The sequence below is a fragment of the Corvus hawaiiensis genome, chromosome Z, assembly GCF_020740725.1.
Source record: "Corvus hawaiiensis isolate bCorHaw1 chromosome Z, bCorHaw1.pri.cur, whole genome shotgun sequence".
Taxonomy (NCBI): domain Eukaryota; kingdom Metazoa; phylum Chordata; class Aves; order Passeriformes; family Corvidae; genus Corvus; species Corvus hawaiiensis.
In genome coordinates, this window is record NC_063255.1 from 18,564,289 (window position 1) to 18,582,951 (window position 18,663).

Below are 18,663 nucleotides of genomic sequence, written 5' to 3' on the forward strand. Positions count from 1 at the left end.
AGAGGATCACTTAGCTTTTCTTCACAGGACTGCAGCTGAGATCCATATCTCCCAGGAGACCATCTGTGATACAAGGTAAGTGACTCTCAGGAGGATATCACACAAATTTACTTCAATTAGTAGGTTCAGAAACCAGAAATATCTGGTAGCTTGTGAAGAGGAGTTTAAAAAGAAAAAGAAAAAAAGCAGGATAACCCCTCCTCAAGATTCATAAATGTCCTCTCTGAATTACCCAGCAGGACTATAAAGGAACCATGGCCATGGAAAAGGCAGTGCTGAGTGTCTCTGAGTGTCTCTGATGCCACACTGGTATATTTCCATAAATTTGGTTCAAGGTTCAAATATTTAGATAGAGTGCATAGATATGTTCTTATTTCTCCATGGCAAACAATCCACCCAAGATTTAAATACTCATAGATTCTGTTTCACAGTTTAACAGCATGACACATTTTAAGCTGAAGACTTTGCAGGCAGTCAGAGGCGGCATAGACAGAGACAGAGATAGAGATAGCCACACATGGAAAGCCCTCCAGGAGGAATTTCTGTCATTCCTCAGTAGGGGAGAACCAGAAATTTCATGCTGCATGGCTTGAAATGTCCCCAGCATCAATCTAAAGTGGGTAAGAGTGTAAAATTTTAAGACAGGGAGTGTAGTACCTCAAGGTGGTACAAAAATAATAGTTTGCTATTTTCATGAGAATCTTCCATTATTGTATTCAGTCTTCACATAAATGACTCAAGTGTTATTAATTATATAATGCAATATGGGTTAGAGATGTCCACTCTGAATACTGCAGGAAAGAAGGAGAAAGGCAAAGTCTGCCAGAGGAATATCAAACTACACCCATTATTTAGAAGTGCAGTGGTCATTGCTGGTTCTATAAAACAACCTTAAGTCAAGGGTCCCTGTGGTACATTTGCACTTCTAGGCTATTTTCATACTTCTGCCCTAGAAGGGAGCAAAGTACCATGATATTTGTGATAAAAAGAAACTCAGACCAGAGAGAGTAAGTGGCATAGCTATGACCATGCAGAAGACATGTGGCAAATTAGGAACTTGAGTGATATTTGGAAACATTTCTTCACTGAAAAGATGATCAGGCATCGGAACAGGCTGCGCATGGAAGTGGTGGAATCACCATCCCTGGAAGTGTTTAGAAAATGTGTGGATACGGCACTTGGAGACATGGTTTAACCCAGGGCAGGGCCAGGTTAATGGCTGGACTCAATGATCGTGGAGGTCTTTTCCAGCCTTAACACTTGTGTGATTACAGCACTGCTAATCTAACTGCCTCTACTTCCTGAAACAGGAGATAGACAGGTATCAAACAAGTAAACTAGAGATACAATGTATTAAGAGGAGCCTGTATGGCCTCAAGCTGACGAAATCAATTACTTAAACTGTTGAAAGCAGATGCATAAGTATAGTTAAAATATTCACATTAATTATTTACTCCTTTCAGCTTTTTATTTTATCAGCAGAATGGAGGGAAAGGGATTTTTAAAAAAAAAAGAAAGAAAAAAGATGTGTCTGTATTAGAAGTGATCAAAAAGACCTTTTTCCTAAGAAAAGCTGTAACAAGACTTTGTCAATTATAAACAAAGAAGGACAGGGGCAAGAAGATTGTGTGGCAAGTTGGTTTTCTGTGGTTTTGTTTTTTCCTTTTTCCTCCCTTCATTCTTCCTTTGCTCTCTTTGCTCTTGTGCTCCTTCCTCAACCAGAAGCAGTTCTTCCACAGCAAATGCACACCTGAGTCCAGCAATGGTTTTGACAGCTACAGTGGGCAGGAATTTTGGGCTTTGAGGGGAAGGATGGAAGGGGGGTGTTCAGGCTTTGTGTGGGTGTAGGACATTGTGGTTCTTCAGCATTTTGCTTCTGAGCATGGGGTCTTCTGTCCAGCCTGGAACCATCAAAGACATTTGCAAACAGACCATCCAGTGTGGAGGTTTAACGACATGTATTTATACTACTCAGTCAAATGGGAGGGAGGAAAAAAGTCTTTAAAAATCTGATAAGTTCTCTTCCTTCTGTCTGCACCATGACTGCTTTCAATTCCGATGAATAACTGGTTTGCTCTTTCTCATTCCAAACATCCCTTTTCTTCTCTTTTCTTCTCTTTCCCCCTTTCTTTCTTTTCTTTTCCTTTTAGGTTCTCAATTTTTCTTTTTTATCTTCTGTTGGGGCCCTCCCCCTGCCATGTGGTCCTGGGAGAGGGGCCCCCGGGGGGAGACACAGGGTTTCCCTGCCCCTGGTCAGCCTCATTCCCCATTGGTTGTTTTGTGTTCCCCTGCGCGGGCAAGGACCCTCGGGTCCCTTGATTGCCTCAGTTCCTTGGCAGAGCCCCGGCCATGCAGCTGGAGAAATAAGCATCTCTCTGAAATATCTATCAAGAATCAGTCCATATATATTTCTTTTCCACGGGCCTCGTTGACTGATACAGCGTGTTGCAGTTTCCCCACTGTAACAAATGGTGAGAGAATGTGAGCAGAACGATCCCTGATCCCTAAGGACAGTGACTGATTTGTGAGTAAACTCTGGATTCCTCTTCTTGTTTTTGTTTTCCTGTTCCATCTCTGTACTATGGAGCAACTGTGGAAAGACTCTTGGCTCTCCAACCCACATATGGACATTTATCTTAAAAAGATTCTTGAATAAGTGATTTGTAAATTTTAGCTTAATTCAAGCTCAAAAGGAACTGAAACATTTCCTTTCATGGTTGTTCAAGAACTTTTTCTACCTTTCTTGGGATTTAATTCTTACCAAAGACTTTTGGAAGATCGTTTGGACACAGTTAATTTCTGAGTCAAAATACGTGCTGGTGGAAGAATATTTTCGTGAATATTATTTAATTACCGAGTCTGTTGAGCAATGTCAGCTGTGTCTTGGCGAAGGGAAGCGTGTCTCAGAGTCCGTGCAACCCAGGCCACGTGGACCGAGCGCTCTGTGAGCAGCAGGGAGGCAATTCCTGTGCACGGGCAGAACGGTGCGAGCTGCAGTGTCGGCAGCAGAGTGAGGTGTGGCAGGAGCAGGGCGACCTGGTGGGCCTGCCCGGCCTCATGCAGCATGTGGTGAACGCCCAACCGAAAGGGGCGGCGTGCGGGCGGTGGCTGGCAGCGGTGGAATGGAGCCGCACCTAGCCGAGATGTGTGCTGGAGCAGGGTGTGGGGGGGTGGTCGCTTGGGGGTCCAGCTGAGACGTGGACATGGTCCCAGGCAGAAGCAGCGCAGCTGAGAGCAGAGGCGGCAGCGCACAGGGAGCTGAGCGGCGCGGCCCAGCCCAGCCTGCGCAGCACCGAATGTGACCCCGAGAAGTGCACGCAGGCATGAGCAGCCTCGACAGCCCCGGCAGCCCTGGCAGTTCCAACACGGGAGCAAGCGAAAGTGAAAGAGAAAGAAAAAACGCAGCGAGACAGAAAACAGCAACCACTCGAAAAAAGGAAAAAATCATCGTAGCTAAGGTTTTAGGAACAGTAAAATGGTATAATGCTAAACAAAATTATGGTTTTATAATGAGATGTGACAACCAAGAAGACATATTCGTTCATAGAACTGCTATTAAAAAGAATAACCCTGTGTTGGGGTTTCAGTTTAGTCTTAGTTTTTTTCCTGTTAAAGGAATTTTCTCCCATATGCATGTTGCTAGGGGACAAATAGCTGTACTTAAGAAAGACAAAAAGGGGAGTGGGGCGGGCCTGGCTACTCCTTTGTCTACACCTGGGTGTGGGGTCAGTTCGCTCTGAGCGTCCGGAGAGAGAAGCTGCAGAGAAAGGAGCTGCTGCTTCTTTCTTTTTGGCCGTTCTTTCTTCCTGCTGGAAACAACGCCGGGACCCCAAAAGCCGCTTTCCCTGCCCTGCTGGAGACCGGGCTGTGGCTGCCCTGCCCCGCTGCTGCTTCGAGCTTTCGCTATGCTGTAGCCCTGCTCACCCTGCCTGCCTGGGCCTCCGTGGGGTTCTCCCATCTGGATACATCTCGCCTGCCACCCGGGATTTGTGTTCGTCCCTGCCGCTCCAGCCTGCCGTTCCAGCCTGCTGTTCCTGAGAGTCCGGGATCGGCTGCCCAGGGGTTTGTGAAGCCTTTGTCCCATCCCTTCCCGGGATCCCAGGGCACCGGTGCCGCGGGTTTCCCGAGCTCGCTCCGGAGCGCCCCCTGCAGCCGCGGGGGAACCATCGCACCTGCCCTGCTCACCGGGAGCCGCCAGCGCCCCTGCCGGCTGCGAGCGGAACTGCACCCGAGGGGAAATGGCCCAACAGCCGAGAAGGCTGGGACTGGGTTTGTGATTGCTGTTACTGCCATAGTTGTTGTTGTTTTGTTTGACTGGTTACATACATATATATATACATATATATATATATATATATATATAGTAAAGAACTGTTATTCCTATTTCCCACATCTTCGCCTAAAGGCCCTTGATTTCAAAATATAATAACTTAGAGGGAAAAGGGGTTCTATCTGCCACTTCAAGGGGGGGCTTCTGCCTTCCTTAGCAGACACCTGTCTTTCAAAACCGAGACACCCTGAAAAATGTATCCCAAGCTTGGGAGATGGAGAGGTAGTGGAATTCAAAATTGTGCAAGGTAGAAAAGGGTAACAAGCAGCAGAGGTCACTGGGCCTGATGGTGTTACTGTAAAAGGCAGTATATATGCTAAAAATCGTAGTCATGTTAGAAAATATCTCCATTGTAAGGCCCCCCAAAGTCTCCCTTTCCTAATCCCACCTTTCCCTTTTACCCTATGTCCTATTACCCCCAGTGTATTCCCAATCCATTTTTTCACCCATGTTTTCCCTCACAAAACCATGCCTTTGCCAATTGTTTCCCCAAAAATCCCTTTCCAATGCTGAGTGGGGGATGAAGAGGGGGAGGGAAGAAATTAACTATTGTTGTTTAGAGTTCCAACAGGTACAAATGGAAGAAACCCTCTCCTGCCTCAGTTTCCCCATAAAGCATGCTCAGAGAGTCCTGTCTCCCTTCTGTCAGCCTTAAGATGTTCCAGAGAATCTGTTTGGACATTTAAAGACTCAGGAGGGTGGCTTGTTTTGTTTTGAAACTGTCCTTGTTATCTCATGTTTATCCAGTTGTTTTCAATGTTAAGTTTTAAATCTCCTTCTGTTAAAAATGAACAGGTGAAATGTCGGGGTCCCTTCCCCCCTGCCATGTGGGTCCAGGGAGAGGGGCCCTGGGGGGGAGACACGGAGTTTTCCTAGCCCCTGGTCAGCCTCATTCCCCATTGGTCGTTTTGTGTTCCCCTGTGCAGGCAAGGACCCTCGGGTCCCGTGATTGAGCAGTTCCTCGGCCAATCCTCAGCTATGTGGCTGGGAAAATAAACATCTCTCTGAAACATCTATCAAGAATCAGTCCATATATATTTCTTTTGCACAGGCCTCGTTGATTGATACGCGTGTTGCAGTTTTCCCACTGTAACAATCTTCTACCTCTTTGTTCCTCTTCTCTGTAGACCTGTCTGCTGAGATCAGATTTCTTTTGTTTTTGTCAGTGTCATTTTCACTTTCTAAAACTCATTATTTCTTTTGATGACCAGCATTCATACTTCTATTAATTCAGATATAAAGAAAGGCAGTATGTAAAGAGAATTGCTAATAACTTCCCCTGTTAATGTTTCAGTCTGCAACAGCAACTGACATCCTCAGGAGGACATGGTAACAAGTTTTGGAGAAACTTGAGAGGGACCTGCCATGGAAATTAACAGGAGAGACCCTAGTCACAAAGAAAGAATAGCAAATTCTTCCCTGGGCTGGTTGACAGCCCCTTAACTCATTTGCGTTTTCTTCTCAGAAACATGACAGAGAAAGCCCACGGATGGGAAAAGGAGATGCAAGGATTGATGTTCAAATATCATGAAAATGGACCAGATCCTCAACTGTCATAAATCAAGGCAGGCCCACAGGAATCAATGCAGCAATGCCAATTTACACCAGATTAAGACCTGGCTCAATAAATCTATCACTCTCTTGATAAAGGGATGAGTGGGGAGGGGGAATAGACTATGAATTAGAGTCTGTTCAAACAGTGATGAAATAGAAACACATCTCCTTCTTGTTGCAGAGGGATAGATGTGGAAAAAGCTTCATTTGAAGCAAAAGCCTATCCCTAGGGACTCCTTACACACCTTGCTCCTTTTCCTGTGAGGGAGATGATGTCCAAAGCATCAAAACCAGTGCTCATCCAAAGGTTCAAAGATGATGGAGACATTGATTCTACATTACACAGAGGGGGCTACTAACAAATAGCTTTTTAAATGTAGAGGAAACCCTTCTGTAAGGGTTTTGTGCTGAAAACCCCAGCCAGAGTGTCTTGAGCTGGTGTTCAGTGTGTGATGTCTCTTCGTATCATCCGTGCAGCTGTTAACATATAGCTTTCCAGCATTTGGGCATTCGTGGTGATTAAATGAAATACTGTATTTTCTTTTTTTTCACTTTTGATGTGTCTTTTGTGGTTAAAATAATGGTCTTGGGCTTGCTTCTGGTTTTGAGCTAAGTGATGTGAAGAGTGTGATATCTCCAAGGTGTTGCTGAAAGATGAAGTAATGAGATTATGAGTGACTTTCTATTTTCCTTCCACTGGTGCTCTCCTAATATTTACTCTTCCACACTTTCCATCCCAAATATCAATACAGATAAGAAGGAAGTGAGAAACAGGAAGAAAAATAATCCTGAAAGAAAAAAACCTCAAAGAAAGCACTGAGATTTTTTTCCATTTGACGAGTAAAAAATCTCAATTAAAAATATCAAAGAAAAAACCAAACAAAAGTAGAAGGTTGGATGAATAGGAACTTTTGCTTAGTTCTTAATATTTTAGGTTGACTTTCCCTTTTTGAGAGGAAAACCTAATGGCTTAAGAAACTACAAATAACTTTCATATACTGTCATTGATACCATGTAATATTATTTGCTGGAAATAATTATTTTTATTTGCTGGAAAGCAAATAACTTTATTATTTGCTGGAAAGTTTTTGGGTTTTTTTGATCTGTTTGATTTTTTTTCTTTTCTCCTAGTTTCTAATGTATTTTGAATTTCAGTATAGCCAAAGAAATATAGTGCATATCAGCCAAAACTAAATACCAGCTAGTTGTCAGAAATTAACACAGGGACTGCTACTTTCCCAGTGACAAAATTGAGCGATTTCTCATTTAACATAACAAAGAAGGAAAAAGAAGCTACCCGATCTTAGGACAGAAAAATGAAATGCAATATACATAAAATGGCAAAATTACATTCGCACTCAAAATGAAAATTTCTGTTTCTGTTCATCTCTGGAAAATTCATGGGGAGAAAAAACCAGGCAATGCTTCCATTCGGTTTATTGATAAAACTTGAAAAACTAGCAAGATCCAAGACTGAACAGTTCCAAACCATCAAAGCAGAGAAATTCTGTCACAACCAGACCAGGGCAGCTAACAAGCACAGACAAAAATATTCAGTAGTTCATGAGGACTTTTATCAATTTGATTATGAAAACAACCAAGGAAATTAAGGAACTGACCTTAGTGGCCAAGAAGGTCCTCTCTAACTTACGTCTCTAATAAATAGAAACCTTGCATTTTTTAAAAGTAATTTGTGTCAAATCTTTCAATGTCCATTGTTAACAGGCAAACTCAGAAAGACCTACCCAGGATGAGAATGTCACCATGTGAATTCTGATGCTTGGTTTTCCTTCCTCTCATCTCAGGGATGAGAGACCAACCTGTCCACACAGAATATGTCTCTGTGAAGTATTGAACTGCACTACAGCTAGAAACCCATACATCCATCCTCTACAAAGATATGAAGATTATAAGTTCTCTCACCCAAATGTGTCATAGGATAGGCATGGAAAGCAACAGAGCAGGTCTGAGCCTTGCTTAACTCCAAAGAATATAGGGAATAAGATGTTAGTTTTACCCCTGTGATTTAACTTGAACATATGCAGAAGCTTGGCTTCTGAACACAGAAAGACCTGAGTCACAGGAAAAATCTTCAATAGTTCTTCTCTCTTACCAGGGCATGGTTGTATTCTTTCTCCCTCTTTTCTGCCTTTGTTTCCCTTTTATTCTTAGCCATGTATCCAGGCCTTTTCTTGCTGACTGGCTCTTTTCTATTACTTCTATTTCTGCTTCTGCCCTTTCAACCTTTTATTCCCACCCCCTTTCTGAACAGCTGCAGAAAAATTCACCCTTCCTCCTTCCCCACCACTGATGTATTCTGATTCAGACCACAATGAACTTTTCCACCCACATGGTCCACATCTCTGATTTATTTTGCGTGTGACCTGTTGTAGCTCCAATTGTTTCAGCTGCTTCCAAGCAAAGGGCCATTTAATTGTTCCCTCATTATCTCCAAGGGGAGGTGGCTGCTAGTCACAGCCACTTCCCCACCATAATAAAGCTATGTGGTTATTTTTTTCAAATTAAAAATGCAAGAGCACAACAGGCAGATGTAATTCCATGGAGGGGATGAAACCTCAAGAATTAAGAAAAGGAGAAAGAAAGCAAGAGAAAGTGATTATTGAATAGAAGCAAACATGTAAAGATAAATGCAGATTTTAAGTTACAAAGCTGTTCTAAAAGGTGCCCAAGGATGAATGCAGGACTTTATTTAGAAAAAAGTCTTATCCGGGGTTACAATATATAAATATTGAAAAGCTCCCTAACAGGTTAGCCACACTGCTAGGTGTCAGAGCATTCTTTGCAAGATCCAACTTGCAGCAAATTGACTGTGAAAGGAAGGCAGAAAAAAAAGAAGAAAGAAAAAGAAAGGAAGGAGAACTGCTTGACAGAAGGGCTTCAACCACCTTTTTTTTCTTTCTCATTCAGCCATACTGCATATAAATGCATTTAAACATCTCTGAAATTCCTTGCTTATACAACCCCTTACAACTGCCTTGGACTATGATTTTCTCAAAAACTTACCTCTCACTTCTGGATGAGAGAAAAAAAAAAAGTTCTTCATGCCAATAACACCTCTGTGAAATGTCCTCAAAGGACAGTGTTTCTTGCACCTATGTTTTTTTCTCCACGAGCAGCCATCTGCTGTAATGCATCTCTATTTTAAGCTTTAGGGCCACGTGGTTTAAATCCACATAAGTGTTGATTGTACATGATTGCCTTTATTGATTCTTCCTGGGACAAAACTTGCCTGTATCCAATTTCACATATAGTTTTAGTCTGGACTTTTCTTTCACTCTTTAATACTTTCTTTTCCCATCCTTCCATTTTTATAGTTTTCTTTTTGCTGTGGTAGTGCCTGGGAATTGCAGGCAGTTAGAAAAAGTCCTGTTAAGCTATATGTGCAACAAATGCTTCTGCATGAATATAAAGAATATCTCTTTCTTTCTCTGAAAGGCACCTTACATTGTAATAACAGCCAGTAAATCCAATAAAAATAAACAGCCTGAGTAATCTAAAATTAGGGGGGAAATAGAAATTATTCTAGTGAGGAAAAGTGAATGTATTAGAGGGTATTTTGAAACAAGTATTGCTGTGCTTTCTTGGTAGGAATAAGTAAGTGTCATAGCCTGGTTATTTTCAGATCATTAGGCTGCAGTACCAAGTAGATATTGATGCTGTTTCTAACCCTCTTTTACCAGACTACTTCCAGGATAACAGGTCTTTTGGCTACCTCTCACGGCACTTAAGTGAGACATTTAGGTGGGTGATTTGGGGCTTTTCTCCAGTTTCTTTTCCTGATCAGTGGAATTTGCCAACAATAAGGTTATTTTTTTTGATTTTCTTTTTTCCTTCCTTCTCTCTGACAAACTCATAGATGGTGCTGCTTTCAGCTTTAGTGGTTTTTTTTGAGTATTCCTATACAGACCTGAATTTTAATAGATAATCTCATGTTTAGCTTCCTTCAAATCTTAAAATTAAAAACTGACTAGTGCTTCCTCCACTGTTTATAATTTACATCCTTTTCCATGCAGGGATTGAACAGGTATCCCATAAGCCAGAGCAATTCTGATTAAATCAACGTGTTACTCATATGCTTAGAGTAAGGCACCTGGTTACAATGTTTGCCTAGTGAGCAGCTGAGTGAGTGAAATGTCTCGTGAACATCCTGAGAACAAATCTCCAGATTTATCTCCAAAACCAGTTACTAATGCTTAAATGATATAATTTCTCTCTATTCAGGCAGGAGGGAATGTGACTCCTCTTGAGTAGGATTTGACTTTAGGAAATAAATAGGCACTTGAGAGGAAAGATCCAGAATTTTCCCTCCTTTTATTTGATATTATTTTGATCCCTTTTTTCATTCTTTATTTTTTTTTTCCTTTTCTTTTCTTTAAAAGATGGACTTGAGCTCAGATCATTTGCAAGACTTTTGGATACAGATCAGCAACTATACACAGGGAGGATGAATTTTGAATCTTCCATTTCACACTCAGTCTGAACAGGGTAATAGCTTGAGGTGCTGTCAGGACCTTCATCTGCAAGGAATGATGAGGGTAGCAAACTTTTTGTGATTACACAGCTGGGAAACAGGCCATAGGATCTTCGGATGACTGAACCAGAGAGAACTAAAAAAGCATTTGATTTTTGCTCTTTTTTACATGTGTGGACACAGGAGCTGATGAATTAAAGGAAGAAGGACTCTGTATGCCTTCTCTAGACAGAGAAAGATGAGACGATAAAAGTACAGGGCTGAAACTCAGCTCATTAGGTGTGTGGCATTGCTCTAAGCTGCTTAGAAGTGTTGTTTGAGGATGGGATAATCAGTGACCCTAGCCGTGGTTGTGTGTGGATGGGAAGAAGGAAAGAAAAGGGAGTGTCGACAACAGACGACTCCTGGGTTTTTCAGATAGATTCTGTCTTGGAGGAGTGACCAGGACCTGGGAGGAAACATGTTTCAGATTCCCACTCCATCTAAGAACCCCTTAAAATCTTGTGAGTCTGTATATTTTGTCTTTTATACTGAAGGATTTGGTAGAGACTTTTGCTCTCTATTTCATTATGAATTAGGTTTAAATACAATCAGAGATAATTTGGAGTTTAATTCAGAAAACTACTGATGGACAGAGCTCAAAAGGAGAGAGATTCTCTTTCCAGAAAGACACTTTTCCCCCAGATTTTTTTCAACCAACATTACTGAAATATATTTAGTATGTAGTGTAGCATGCAATCATATATCAAAACTAGCTAAAGAGAAAAAAAAAAGGCTATTTTAAGGAATATTCAGTTCAACATGTCTGCTGAAGCAACTAGAAATAGAATTTTTATTTTATCTTTAAAGTGGGAGAGGCATGAACATTTAAGCAAGTTGGTTTCAAGAGGAGCCTCTGAATCACATGTCTTTGGCTCATCATTACACATAAAGTATGGGGTTGCAGAAAGCAGTCTCAGATACCAGGCCCAGCAGAGCACTTGTGAGCTCATTCATTATGGGTGTTTTTTCCTTTTTTTTTTTTTTTTTTGGTTATAATTTAGAAGAATGCAATTAAAACTGAACTTGATAATTAATTCTGAACTGGTGAGAACCAGTTCCAGAGATTATGACTATAATGCTATGTAGCCATTGATATAAATATTCATGAGCTTTCATTGTTTTATGCTTTTTTATGAAGCACAGAGCTTATCTGAAGAAGTAAAATTAAAGTACTATTATTTAACATTACAGTGTAAATAAGACTCAATAGAGGGAGACAAAAATATATGCACTGTAAAATGTAACATACATATTATATAAATATGTTTATGGGTATTTGTGCATTTAAATTTGTGTGCTCTGTGCTGGGATATGTACTCCTCTATATTGTGAGCAGACTTGAGGGGTCAGAACTAGATGATTTTTAGGGTCTCTTCCAACTCAAACCATTCTATGATTATATCTATGACTGTATAGTTTGATTATTACACATTCTTTTACAAGCATAAACAGTCAAAACGTATTGTTGCACTCAAAAACATATGTGCACATATTCTCAGAATCTCCCTTACCCATAAATAAAACAGAGAAAAGACTAAACAAGTTTGAATCTCAATATGGGCACTACCTGGTGACTGAAATTTATAAAAAATTTACTTATTCTACCACCAAAAGTCGGTCAATATGTAAAACTAGACACATGCAGCTAATGACACAGTAAGAAAATGACCTGTCTTATTCCATCCTCAGCTCAAGACGTTCATAATAGCTGCCTCCAGAGCAAAATTCCTTTTAAACACAAAGCCTTCAAATGTCCTACTTAAAAAAAAAAAAAAAAGCCTGAAGAGTGCCTAAAGGAAACAATACAGCTAGAGGAAAGCTCAATACCTGGCTAGATTCAAACAAGCAAGGAAGTAACAGAAACAAAAATAATCTGCAAAGAATTTCAACATTCTTTGAGAGTGTACTCTCTGAGGCTTTTTTTCTTTTTTTTTTCCTTTTTTTTTTAAATTAGAATAGAGATACAGCGACTTAGACAGAAGTGTTCTGTGTAATGTTGGACACCTGGGGAAGCTGACTGTAGCTTAGACCCTCCAGTCAGCAAACATGATATTCAAATTGGAACAAGATTTAAATCTCCTGCACTGGTATGTTCAGTTCATTTATTGTGAGGCACTGAAAAGTCAAATTCAGTATTATGTGATTAAGCTACATCTGTCTCAGCACAAGCAGTAACCATATTTCTTTAAGTTCAGCAGGTGTTTTGCAAAGATTCTAAAGGATTTTGCACAAAATTAGTACCTATAATAAAACACCAGTGATGAAGAAACAGCTCTTTATATCACTGATATATTATAGTTTTGTTCTAATAAATGTCATTGCCAAATATTTCAAAACCTAAAACAGGTTTGCTGACTGAACTGTTTTGCAAGCATATTTGCTATGCCTTATTGCAAAGATGTTCTTTTATAGACATACAGTTTAGAAATTTTATTTGACACTGCTAACTACTAAATTAGCAGCTTTTCAACTTTGCCAGACTCGTGCAACACAATTGAGATAAAAGGTAAAAAGCATAACTTCTGCATTAATTTTTGTTGGCAGTGTCATAAGAATCCTCAAGATGTGTTAATTGAGCCTAGGATATGTGAAACAAATGATAAAGCCTCCCCGTTTCCACCTTTAGATCTTCTCTCTTCCTTCACTTTCCTTTTTCTGTTCAGCCTGCACTAAGCTATCCTTACGACATCATTACGATACAGGAACGCAGCTCAGGCACAGTGTGGTTTGCACAGAGACACGGATCTCCACAAAGAAATCAGGTATTTGGAATGCTCTGCTTCTTGTCAGAGTGTTTGAGAGAAAAGAATTAACCTTTCCAGCTTTCTGGTTCTTGTTTCTTGCATTTACTGATGGGGAGTGACTATTCAGGCTATAATTTTGCGCATGTTTATCTACAATTTCCCAATGTATCAGAGTCAAGTAGAAAATCCTGTTGAATTTCCACTACAATATACTCACAAAGCATCCAAAGAAGTTTGAAAAAGTTTCAAGACACAGAATTCTGCAGTGGTTTGTCATTATTTAAAGCCAGACTTGCAATAGGAGCAAATATTTTTCATTATGGATTTTTATATGGGGCCCAAAAATCTCTTAAAACATAATTTCAACGAGGTTTTTTTTTTTTTTTTTTATCCTTACAATAAAAAGAAGGAACAAGCAAAAAACCACAATGAATATTCTCCAAATTTTATAAAACTATTAAATGGTGGGAAGGACAAATAAAGGATATGTTTTGTCAGGGTTTTTTTTCAGTTGTTCTTTTCCTCCATAGAATTCAGAAGAAAAGTTTTATGACAGCTTTTTTCAGAAATTTGTGACAGTTTTCCAGCAATATTCAAAAGCCTGAAGAATACTGGGACTGCATGATGATGAGCATAAAACTAAAATAGTAAAACATTAAGTGGGAGGTTCTGGTTTCAACATGTGCTTGGCCAGAAAAGACCCAAGGAGAGCACTTGGAGTTTTGAAAATCCACATTGAAAATTAAAAACTTGGTTTCATTTGCTTTGGGTGTCTAAGTGGGTAGGGTGGATGCAGGGAGCTTCTTTGAAACTCATTTTTCTCCTAAAAAGTGCTGGAGTGGGCCACTCAAGCCCAGCAGGCTGAAGAAGGTGGCCATGTTGGTTCTACAGCCTTTAATTTCATTTGACATACAAATATAGTTTAACAAGTTGTCCAAACTTTTATTAAAACTATAAGGCAACAGCAAAATATTTATCATGTCCAGGAGAAAAATGCAACATGCAGACAAATAAACAAAAAAATAAAACAGAAACTGCAGCTCAAAACTCTGCATTTCTGTGTTAAATATGCTTCTAATTTCTTCTGGAGTCTTGTTTAATTCATCAACATTTTGCTGTCTGAGTAAGTGGCATATCAAGACCCATATTGCACTCCACTGATATAACAAAAAAATCTGCAATATATACAATTATTTTAGGTTTTTCCCACTGTCATGGGAAAGACATAAATGCTTCCCAGTGTGAGACAGCCCACCCTTGAGAGGCATCTATTTCTTTCCATGAATTAGGGAGGAAGCCTACTGTGGCTGGACTTTTAACTTTGGGATCTGTTGGGTTCCCTTGGCTAGCTAGGATGAATCCAAGCCCAAATCCATGGCAATAGCAATATCTATGTCAGAATTCTTGGAAGAAAAGGATCCCAGTCTCTCCCTCTCTCCTGCCCTCACCTGATAAACACAAAACTGGGAGCCTTCCTCCAGTGTGCACTTTCTCTGGAGCACTCCAGCTGTTCTTTGTGGAGAATGATGAAAACAATGAGAAAATGCAGAGCATAGCTCCCAAAATGACCTCTATGATTTGTCCCCAGAGTGCAGCTCCCTCTGCAGAGAGCCTTCCTGGATTCAACTGACCAGCTCTGCAATGAAATGGTGACTGACAGACAAGGCTAAGAAGTCTTGTGTACATTTTACAGTGTTTCCATGAATGGATGACTGGGATTTAATTCCAAATTAATTGGTCTGCTGTGACCCCAAACAACTGCAAAGAAGTTTCTCGAATACACACTTGGCTGCCAGGGTTTGGTTAAAGATCATAAAAATGAACATCAGAAAACCTTGTATTTGTTGGTGGTTTTTTTGGTTTTGGTTTTGTTGTTTTTTTTCTTTTTTTGGCTGTTTGGGTTTTGTTTGTTTGTTTGTTTGTTTTTGTTTTGTTTTGTGTGGTTTTTTTGGGGGGTTTGTTGTTGTTTTTTTTTGGTTTGGATTTTTGGTTTTTTTTTAGTTGGTTGGTTTTGTTTTGTTTTTCCTCTTAAGACCAGAAATAAAAAGGGTCAAGTAGAATGTAAAAAAAGAAAAACCTGTTTGTAAGTTCTGTTCTCAGACATCTCCATCTTTAAAAAAGTGTTTTCATCACATTCTCAAATATAATTTGAAGTGATAAACTTTTTCACCTAGAGGAAACATTTATGGAAAGGCAAAATACTGTAAATATTAAAAAACTGAAGGCTGTTTTTAAGCATTTTGTCTATTATGAAGTAGGTATTCTATGGTTTAGATTTGCAATAATATTTTTAGTCAAATACACCTGTTAGCAGGAAAAAAAAAGAAAAACAAATGAAAGAAAAAGTCAGGGAGGTTTCCATGTTTTCCATGTATATTTTTTCTTTATGTTAATTTAATATTAAAAGTTAAAATAGTTGCTGAAGCTTTCTGTAGGAAAATACACCCAATTTGTAGTTAGTATTTCGGCAAGAAATCGCCTGAAATATGAAAAATGAAGCTATAAAAAATAGGAAATATATTAGAAGTTTGTGTCAATGATGTGAAAAAAGAAATATATGAATGTCATGATTTCCACACCTGCTCATAATGCAATGTGTCAAGAAAACATCAGAAAGGTAGGTGATTTTCTCTCTGTAACATAAAAGTTTGCAGTTTAGCTGAATCTTTCACCTTGTTTTCAGTAACATACTTCAAGAAATAGATCCACCATCTGTAGAGATTTTGGAAGAAGAAATTATTGGAGAGCTTAGAAATCTGTCTTTGGGGTGCGATAACACTGTCAAGTCCTACAGAAGCTGGAAATAATCCTTTCCTGTTATGACAGACAGAACAAGAAGTTGCTCATTTAAATTACTGCAGGGGAGATACCAGCTTTGAGATCAGGAGCTTTTCCAATGGTGAGCCTAGTTAGGGGTCAGAGTACAGTTTCACAAAAAAATCTTGGGGTTTCCAACTTTGAAAGACTTTCTGAATAGTTTAGATTTGGCACATGCATGGGCCATAGAGTTAGCCTGTCTGACCTCTTGAAATCTCTGGACCATATTATTCTGTGATCTAATGAAGAATCATTTGGGGGGATAGAAGAACAAAAGTGGCCAAGAACAAGGAGGATTCCATTTCAAGATTTTCCCGAACTTTCTGTATCCTTCATCAGGTTTCTTTCATCTTTTCATGCCTCAGCTTCTTAAAATAATACAAATTCCCTGTTTTTTCAGACTATAAAATCCTGAAAAATGATGAAATAGTATCTGAGAAGATGTCCAGTGTAGTTGTGAGTGAAGATGTAGAAGAGCCAGGAGGGATTAAATAGTGACAAATATTTTAACTACCTACACAGCCTGAAAATAGGCTGGTTTTATGTATTCATAATTACATCTAGCTGTGCAAAGCAGGATTATCAATACTGGTTTACAGATAAGAAATTATAGGTCCTTTAAATAGGGACAAAAGCCAAATTGGAAGCGGGATTTTGAAAAAATAGGGTCAACTCAAATTAACTGTTTACTTCTGTAGGTACAAAAATGCTGTTAGCGAGGATTTTCTTGTTATTTTCTAAGTCTGTGAGAGACTTTTCTCTCACACAGAAGAGGTAGCAGGGAATGTAAACAACCAAGCCACCTGCAACCTTGAAAAGTCTTGTTTATGGTATAGTAGAAAAATATTTTGACAATGTATGTTTTAGGATTTTAGCCAATCACCCCAAGGGGTGGCTGATCCTTTGTCCAATTACACTATGAAGAAAAAAGTCTATAAAAGAGTTTGTAAAATAATTAAATAAATCAATCTTGCTGCACAATTCCTGCCTGTTGGATCTCTCCTCCTCCTCCTCCCTATGGCTGCGGGACATGGAGATATACCGTAGGAACCAAGCCTACAGTAATATACTTCTATGAAACAAATAGGATCATAGAATCTCAGAATGGGTTGGATGTGAAGGGACCTTAAAGATCATCTTGTTTCAAACCCCTGCCATAGGCAGGGACACTTTCGACTATCCCAGGTTGCTCCAAGTCTTGTCCCATCTGGCCTTGTACACTTCCAGGGATGGAACATCCACAGCTTCTCTGGAAAACCTATGGGACAGTGCCTCACCACCCTCACTAAACTCAATAGACTAGATAAAAAAGAATGCTTATCTTTCACTTATTTCAATGGACAAATAACTGTAACTGTACAATTATCTCTCTCTTTGACCAAGAACTTAATTAAAATTCCTAGACTCCTCCATTAGACTCTTTTCTAAGAGGTGGACATTACTGACAAGACATCTGAACTACTAATAGGCAATGTTACCTGTGCTTTATTCCTGTCAAGGATGTGTTTACATACCTTTAATTTTCTCATTGGGTGAGTAAGAGGCATCCATCACTGAATTTCAGAGCTTGCATGTGTCCTGCTCTGAGCCTTAGTGACAATCCAAAAGTGGATTTAAATTGTTATTTAAGAATGGGGCAAGGGGGTGTGTGTTTGATTTGTTTTGGTTTGGGTTTTATTTTCTTGTGTTGGATTTTTGTTGGGTTTTTTTTGGATATGAATTCTCTGTTATTTATGGAATCCCACCTACATAAAGGGCATATAAAAATTTAATGAATTGGACTTCCAATACCAGAAAAAAAATCCCAAACAAATGGAAATCGAAGACTTTCCATGTTATCATAGATACAGGCATATTCATTATTTAACAGCAAATAGTGCAACCCAGACATTGAGTCACCACATTAGGATGGAGATGAAGTGGTGACTCCACTACCAAAGGGCAACTAGTGGCTCATTATAAATCTAATTCTAATCACTTCTTCCATCCCTTCTCCTCAAATTCATATAGGAAATGACTTGCATAGAGCTAGCTTTTGCTTTAATGCTGTTTTACAAGTTTTGATCCTGGGGAGGTTTTATTTATTTTGCCAGCATTGAATTTAATTAAACACGTTCACTCAGAGATATAAGAAAGGAACCTGAGATATTTTTCGCTTTAGGAAAGATGCCTCCTCATGTTTATGGAGAGAATATCAAGGATCAAAAATGACCCAATTCTAGGTCAGCAAACTGATTACACTCATGTCTAGAATCCTGCAAGAAAAATGAAAGAGTGATTTGGACTCTTTTCAAGAAAAGAGACTCAAATTGTCTGCATTTCTTGTGGAAGAACCAATCTTTAGAACATTCTGAAATTGCTATCTACTAGCAAGCTCTTAAACTTGAGTCTGCACTCACCTATCATTTTCTCGCACAATTTCAGTTAACTCTGTTTAATCTCAGAATGGATGCATAACTGTGGTTCATCCCAAAAAAAAATGGACATAAGACCTACCAAGTCAGACCATCCAATTATGCCATCTCCAGCACAGTCCACAGTAGATATCTGATAAAAAGCACATCAGTCATTGAGTGGCACTTGACCCCAGTACTCTTCTGGCCTCCAAAACTTTGCAACTAAGGGATTTTTTTTGGGAGAGGTGATATATTTGTACATATTACCTTGAAAAACTATTACTCTAA